Raw genomic sequence first — 8,892 nt, 5'->3', positions numbered from 1 at the left:
GTCATTTGAATATTCTCATTTATGAAGCTTTTATTCAAGTCAATTTCCATTTTCCATTAAGTTGTCTGTCTTTTACTTCTTGATCTATGGAAGTTGTTTTTATATTCCTGATATAAACCCTTTGTTGTTTGGATGTTTTGAAAATGTCTTTTCTCATTCTCTGTGACTTTAAAAAAAATTGTGAGCACAACTAAATTTATGTGTTCAGATTTATCAGTCTTTCTCTTTATGGTAAATTCTGTTTATGAAGTTTTTATATACCCTGAAGTCAAGAAGATACTTTTTATAGTATTTTGTAGATTCCTAATTGTTTCCCTTCAAATTTAGATCTACAATCCACCTACAATTGATTCTGGTGCATCAGGTGACATATAAATCTAGTCCATTGTTTTTCATAAAAATAAACAATTGTCCTAACAACATTTTTAAAAGGCCATTGTATTGACACTACTCTGCAGTGCCACTTGTATAGGATCAAGAAATCAAGGTTCCATATTCACATTTGTCTGTTTCTAAACACTCTTTTCTATTCTATTGTATCTTTCTGTCATTGATGCACTATCACACTGTTTTAGCGTATCTTTAAAATAAATCTTGATGACTGGTAGAGCATGTCTTTCTATTATGTTCTTCTTTGAGAGTATCTTCGATATTTTTGGATATTTAATATTCATTTACATTTTATTAATTATCACAAAAAAACAGTTGTTATTTTAATTAGTGTTGAATCTATACAATAATTTGGGGGAAGAATTGAAATTTTTACCATATGAAGTATTTCAGTTACCCTTTTTGTTTCTGACATTGATTATTTGTCATTCCTCTTTTCTTTTTAGTGTGTCTGTCTGTGTCTTGTACTTAAACAGTTTCTTAAATTTAAACAAAAATTCTCATAGACCTCTACTTGGAAATCGTGGGAAGAATATTATATATAAATGGGTGATGCAAATATACTATATTATCATATTTCATGGTATGAAGTCATTTCAGAATGTCTAATATTGAAAAATCAAGAAATAGTAATATAAGCATGTTATTTCAATTTATTGAGGTAAATGTCAGAAGGAACAGTTTGAAGAGTTGAAGATGGTTAAATTAGGGAAACAGAAATCCAAGATTGGTAAAGGTAGGTAGTGCCCATTTAAAAAAAAAAATGTGTAAACTTTTAAAAGTTTATTTTATTTTAAAAATTTATTTTATCTGTGAGTGAAATATTATTTATCAAGCTAGCCTAAACTAATATGGCTTTTTGGTGAGTGTCAGAAATTTATTTTCTTCCATGAATGTGGGTACTCTGCAATTGTAGGGAGAGGCTGGTGAGAGTTCTAGTTTTCTACCACTGCAAACTCATTATTACATGTTCATTTGCATAAAAGTAAAACCTGACTAGATTCCTCAGAAAATGGACATCTATTAGCTTTAATGAGGCAGAAGCAGCCCTAAATCTGTTTGTAGGTTGAAAGAATTCTTTCTTTCTGCTGTTTGGTAGGTATCCTGGCCAGTACTTACTTTCAGGCATGTCTCATTCCAAACTGGATGTGGTAATATTTTTATAGTACAGTTGGAACACCCTGTGATCAGCTATTGAGGCAGGATTTTTTTTTTTATTTTTGAAGTGAAAAGAAATTGAATTTTTGCATCGGGACCTCTAATCAGTGGGTCCTGTTATCCCATCCCCAACTATTCACTTAAATAGCAATAATACTGGCAATCAAAAAACTGTATTATAAAACTTATGTTAATTACTACACTTTAAAATGTCTATACAGATACAGGATCTTTTTTGAAAATAAATCAGTTTTATTGAGATATAATTTATGTGCAATAAAATTCACTCTTTTTGAGTGTACAGTTCTATACATAATGCTTCATGAGCTTAAGTGCAAGTCTTCCAGATTGTTTCTTCATGTGCTAATTAGCCCAACTCAAATGATTGAATCAAAGATAATTAATATGCTAAATGGCTGATCAAAATATTTTGATTCAAGTTAAACTAGTCATAGACATATTGTTTCTCACCTGACATAAAATTTAACAACTTTACTAAAATATCACATGTTTTTCTTAAGGTAGAATGTTCAATTACCACAAATGTGTTTGTACCAGTTGCTTGCACAGCTTGGTAATCAGCTTATATTCAGTGCCACTGACCTAGGCACGAAGCTTTAGAAATATGAGAAATTCTGTAGAGGGATGTTCGTTTTCCAACTTAGTTGTTCATAATTTCACTGTTAATTGTCTCTTTTTTGGACATGCCTTCATAAGTATAAGGTTGAGGTTGACATACATTTTCTAGAAAGATCTAGATAGTAAATATTTTCAGCATCGTGGGCCATCTGGTCTCTGTTGAAACTACTTAACCCTGCTGCTGTAATGAGAGAGCAGTTATAGACAATAAAGAAAGAAAAAAAATGGCTGTATTCCAATAAAAATTTATTTGCAAAAAAAATGGAAGGCAAGATTTGCCTCATGGATTATAGTTTGCCAATTCCTGGTATAAGCAATCATTAATAAACCTAATAGTTTCCAATTTACTAGTGGCTTATATTAAGATGTCAAAAAAATTGTAAAAGATATATTAACAATAAATAGATTACCAGGGTAGCATTCAAAATCCTAGATATCTTGTGAATACCAACCAAATAGTATTTCAACTAAAATTAGTTACTATCAATAACCAGGGGTAACACAGACACATATTCTTCCCTGCATCCCAGCCAGAGCTTTACAACTGTGTTACTTTAAGACAGTGAATCTAATGGGAGATAGTTTAAGGACATTGATAAATCTTCAACTTTTCAACTTTCAACTACACTTCTGCATTGGAGAAGAAGCTTCTCTAGGGCACCGGATCTCTGGATTTTTTTTTTTTTTTTTTTTTTTTTACTTAGAAAGAGAGGGCTATTGCTGTAAGAAACAAGGATTTTGGATCACCACCCCTTTCTAGTTCATTTATCTGTAGGAATACTGTCCCCCATTGGAAACTACTTGTTAAAGCGCACATTAACCAAAGTCAAGAAAATGTCAAACGCTTCTCTAGCTGGTGCTGTCTGGTTCATAGTGTTTCAAAGATGATACAGCATGAAAAATAAACGTGTAGGTGAAGCAGGTTCTGCAGATCAGAAGGATGTGCGAGAATTTTTAAAAAATACCTGTCAAGCGTTATACAAAAGATTATGCGGAAGAGCAGGTTTTCAAGGATGATGAAACTGGTTTATTCTAGAAGAATTTTGGCAAACAAACCTACATCACTCAAATGGCATTTGATTGACAAAAGTATTGTGACGAAAGGCTTGCAGCTCCCCTTGGAACAATAGTTCAGTATCTGCTAATTCAGCGTTTATGGTGGCTAGAAAGAACATAACTACCGTGAATAATGAGAATCACCTCTACATCACATTCAAGCAGAAGCATTCAAATCCACTCCCCAGTTAGCTTCTGCTCTTTTCCTTCTGCCATAAGAATTTCAGGTCTTAAATAGGGACTGTTTCTTAAGCCTGAGTTCTGGAATAGGAAAACACATAGGGCACAATAGCCAACCCACAGCTGTCTACATGTAACATTAATGAGAAATAAAGAGTGTTTGAAGTTGTTACTGCTATAAAGCTACCTAATTAGTGCATTTATCATGTTGCAAAAATGATCAATGAAAAATTATTTATCACGTAAAAACTTGATAGCCAGTAACATGTTCTATGACTTACATAGTGTCAAACACACAATAGCCCTCAATAATTATTGAATTAATGAATAAATGAATGAATGGATAAATAAAAGAGAGTATGGAGATATGATAGGATATAAGACCATTTAACGTTGTTGGAGAAGGAGAAAAGTAGTTAAAGTCATTGGGGCTCTCTGTTCCTCCCTGTTCAACAGTCAGCTGCATCTTCTTTTGCAGTGCAAGCCAAGTCCCTGAGACATAATGGTGAAGGTTGGAGTAAATAAATTCGGCTGTATAGGTCACCAAGGCTGTTTTCAATTCTGGAAAAGTGGATATTGTTGCCATCAATTAGCCCTTCATTGGCCTTAACTACGTGATCTACTTGTTTCAGTACTATTCTCCCCATGGTAAGTGTAGTGGCACAGCCAAGGCTGAGAACTGGAAGCTTGTCATCAATGGAAAACCCATCTCCATCTTCTAGGAGCAAGATTGCACCATCATCAAATGGGGTGAAGTTGATGCTGAATGTGTTGTTGAGTCCGCTGGTGTCTTCACCACTTTGGAAAAGACTGGGGCTCGCTTGAAGGGTAGAGCCAAAAAGGTTATCATCTCTGCCCCTTTTGCTGTTGCCCCCATGTTTCTAATGGGCATGAACCATAAATATGAAAACTACCTCAAGACTGTCAGCAATGCCTCCTGCACCACCAACTGCTTGGCCCCCTTGGTCAAGGTCATCTGTGATAAATTTAGCATTGTGGAGGAATGTATGACCACTGTCCATGCCATCACTGACACCCAGAAGACTGTGGATGGCCCCTCTGGGAAGCTGTGGCATGATAGCCATGGGGCTGCCCAGTATACCATCCCTTTTTCTACTGGTGCTGTTGAGTCTGTGGGCAAGATCATCCCTGAACTTAATAGGAAGCTCACTGATATGGTCTTCTGTGTCCTCACCCCAAATGTGTCAGTCATGTATCTGATCTGCTGTCTGGAGAAAGCTGCTCAATATGATGACATCAAAAAGGTAGTAAAGCAAGCATTGGAGGGCAACCCAAAGGCCCTTTGATGCTGGGGCCGGCATTGCCCTTAACAGCCATTTTGTCAAACTCACTTTCTGGTATGACAATGAATTTGGCTATAGAGTCAGAGTGGTGGACCTTATGGTCCATATGGTCTCCAAGGAATAAAAGTCTCCTGGACCACCAGCCTTAGCAAAAGTGAGGGAGAGATGCCCCCAGCTACTGGGGAGTCTTTGCCCAACTCGATCCCCAACCATACTAAAAATTTCTTGTCCTTTGTAGTTTCCATCCCAGACTCCCTGAAAAAGAGGAAGGACTTAGGACACCCTACCTTATCATGTACGAGCAATAAAGTACACTGTACCCAGTCAATAAATAAATAAAGTCATCAGGGATTACTTGAGGAGATGGGAATAGATTGGGTCCTAGGAAACATCATGAAATCATTTGCCAACTCTGCTGCAATGCCATTTGCCTGAAGAATCTATAACTAATTCAGTCTAGCAAACAAAGAATTTGATGAAGCTTGAGTAATGAGTCTTGTGCTTGACATGCTCCCAGTAAATATTTTATAAATATCTGTTGATTGCAATGTTATTAAAATTTTTTAATGAAAAATAAGGAACCGAGGGATACTCCATCAAAGATTATAATATTTCTTTGATTAGAAAATGAGTAATTAAAAAATTCCATGTGACTAAATCAAGGTCACAGCAATACAAATTTACTTCATGCATTTATTTTGAAGAAAAAAAATTAGCTTTAATTATTTATGATAGTTTTAAGTATGTTCGCAAATTTATTGACTTGTTTGGAAAGTGTAATTAAATCTCTGCTTTGGGACATGCTAATATTAATGTGTAAAGATAAATCTGAAAGCACATAGTGAAAATGAGAGCACTAATAGCTTAGTCCAAATAACTGCCTTTCTCTCTTAGCAACTTTAAACACTATGTGTATATGATGAGTTATTTACATCCAGAAGTTAAAGCTGATGTAAAATCAGTCTCCTTGGGACTACTACCATTTTCTCTTTTTCAGTGTTTCAAGCAAGTGCCATGTGAATTATTTCATGCACAAAATTTTGGAAGAATAGTAGAATGTAGCATGACATCCTTAGAAGATTTTTCTAGCTGCTTTAGTTGTTCCAAGCCTAAAAAAAACTTGTCAGTCCAAACTGGACCAACTATTATTATTATAAGAAGACTATATAACTGCATTTTTGTTTTTAAAAAAGGTTTTCCTAAGTTTTAGATTGACCTACTAATCAAAAAATTCCGATATTGCAATATTTGCTTTCTAAATCAATGAATTAATGCAAATACAAAACATACTGTCTAAGCTTTAACTATTTACTTCCTCGCTATGGAAAGTCCACTTGCCATATTTGGTTAAAAAAAATGCTTCATGTGAATCATTGAGAATCTTCAATATACAGTTGTTCAATAAAATAGTTGATTGACATATTAACTATAAAAGATAAAGATATTAGTTTGACATATTTTAGAGAAAATTGATGCGCCTGAAAAATACTCATAAACCAGACTCATTTATTTCTTGTGTTAGAGAAAGCCTCTCAAAGATGCTCAGGCTTAGAATAAAGAACAATATGATTTAATTAGATGTTAAGGAAAAAAAAAAAAAAAGACGAAACAGGGAGAGCATTCCACTTAGAGATAGTGGCATGTGACAAAATAAGGATGTATGAAAACATAAAAGGTTTGAAAAAGTTCATTCAAATTCTATTTTCAGAAGAAAGCTATAGAATAGAGAAGTATAAAAATACAGCCAGTAATTTGCTTTAACATATCACTTTTTGCAAGGACATGAACATTACTTCAGGTTCCAAGATCAGTGAGAGGCATATCAGCTCTTTAAGAGTCATTGATTCTCAAAAGTATTTATATATTCCACAGTCACGCCCACTTTACTGATATTTCAAGGTAATTCACACTAAACTGTCTAGTTGAAGCTAACATGGGTAAGAGAAATACAGCTATTTCTTATATACGTTTTAGAAGTACTTGCACTCTAAATAAGAAAAGTTGAATCTTAAAAGATGAGAACTGAGATTACTTCTAAGTCAACACTTTATTCTGTTTTGTAAGCAAACATGTACTAATGGAAAGCGTAGTTTTCCAGCATAAATTAAATTATTGTGCTCTATATTTCCTGCTGGAGAGAGTAGGTTCCAGGCAATATGATGTTATATTTGCATTTTGAGAGCACACAGTTTTAGGCTGTTCCTTTCAAATTCACAGAAATACAAATATATTATATTAGAGTATTCTCAAGAGAAATATAAGTGTTCCATTATATCTCACCAGGCACATTCATGGGACTTCCAATAAAACCTGTAATTGTTATAAATCAAAGAGCCAAGTAATGAAATACCTTATTTTCCATAAAGTTGGATACATTCATCTATTTCATCATTAATAAGCTTATTTCATTTTTCCAGCAAGGACATTAGTAATCTATGAGAGTTGTTTCTAGTACAAGAGGGTTTTTAAATGCCAGTATGCGAAGCTTATGCAATAAGATAACAGGTGAAATGTTTTGACTGTTGTCAATAAAGTCTTTTAAAAATGTGAATTTACAACACAAACAACATGGGGATAAATTTTCAAATTACGTAATGATTTCACTGTGTAAAATCAAAACTACAACAAAAAAGATTTAGAGGTCCTTTATATCCTGGTTTGATTAAAAAAGGATTGAATTTTTAAATTTTTAATTTTTTAACTTTGCAGAAACACATTGATTCAGTTAGGATAGTAGATATATAAACACATCAGCATTAATAAATGTGTTTGGAACCCTAGATGCCATGAAATTCAGTAAAAGTGATAAATCAAAATAAATGTAGCCTGAAAATTGATACTAATTATTCATGGCATACCAATAATTAAAATTTTATTTGCTTTCAAATTTACATAGTGATTTCTTATGTAGTCCCTTTTAACAATAATGTGAAGTGCAATGTCACAAATAAGGGTGGAATACTAACTAGGCCCGACCCTGCTTAGCTTCCAAAATCAATCTGGATCGTGCTTATGCAGGGTCGAATGGTCATAGACCACAGCTTCCTTTTTAAATTAGTGATTTAATCTTTTAACAGGTTTTTTTTAAGCACTAAGACTAGGGGAAAAGCAGTGAATGAGATAGGAATAGTTCTTTTATTCATGGCCCATCATCTACCATAGTGTCTCTTACTACCTACCATAGGGCCTTACAATACCTGAGGGGTCATGCATGTCTTCTAAGGGTACGTACAGAGTTCTCTTTAAAAATTTTTAAATTGGGGGTTTTATTTTAACTAAAATATTAAAAGATAAATATAAGTATATTCTAAACCAGTGCTGTCCAACAGAACTTTCTACGATAATGAAAATGTTTTATTTTATGTTATTCGATGTGGCAGGCACTAGAAACACATGGCTATTAAGTATTGAAATGGGACTACTGTGATTGATGAACTGAGACTTTTTAATTTAATTTTGTTTAAAATGATTTAAATTACAATGTAAACATTCACATATAGTTAGTGGCTACTGAGCTGGAAAGAAGAATTTTAGACACTGTCAGAGTTTAACACTGCCATTTGAAGTAACTTCTGTAGTTTTTATATTTATAATCAGTCTTGACCATGTGAAGCCCAAATGATAATAAAGTCTCCCATCCTATTAATGAAGGTTTTCAATTAGTTTAAATATTGAAAGATAATGGGAGTTTTCAGGCATTGCAAAATTAAAGTTAGTAAGAATGTCTTACTGAAAAGGTCCAATGAATAGTAGCAAGTATGCAATTCAGGTTACAAACAGTGATTAATTTCTATCAAAATAACATTAGCTCCCAAATTAAATTAGCTTCAATAAATTGAATTATGAAATTTTTATATTGATTATTTAATTTGGAAATTTGTTTTATATATTTGCAGAGAAGCTTTAAGACAAAAGGAGTTTACCTAGTTTTATGATGCACTTGTTTAAATAAGAATGAAATTTAAACATTTTATCAATACTGAAGAAACTATATTTTCCTTGAAAAAGTATCATTAATCACTCATATTTTAGAAACATTAGTCTAGAAATATTTTAGAAACATTAGTCTAGAAACATTATTTAGAAATGTAGTCAGTGTGTCAAACATTACCCAAAGCTTTAGGGATGTTGCCTATTTCATTCCTACAACCACTCTATCAGGTGT

General features: G+C 33.3%; 1 pseudogene; it reads left to right on the top strand.

The window, feature by feature from the left end:
* Positions 1–3,925: 3,925 nt before the first annotated feature.
* LOC105294100 lies at positions 3,926–4,851 on the top strand (annotated as a pseudogene).
* The last annotated feature ends 4,041 nt before the right edge of the window (positions 4,852–8,892 follow it).

The sequence above is a fragment of the Pteropus vampyrus genome, unplaced genomic scaffold (assembly GCF_000151845.1).
Source record: "Pteropus vampyrus isolate Shadow unplaced genomic scaffold, Pvam_2.0 Scaffold82, whole genome shotgun sequence".
Classification (NCBI taxonomy): domain Eukaryota; kingdom Metazoa; phylum Chordata; class Mammalia; order Chiroptera; family Pteropodidae; genus Pteropus; species Pteropus vampyrus.
Note: the sequence above shows the minus strand (reverse complement) of the source record. Positions and strands in the feature narration are given on the sequence as shown.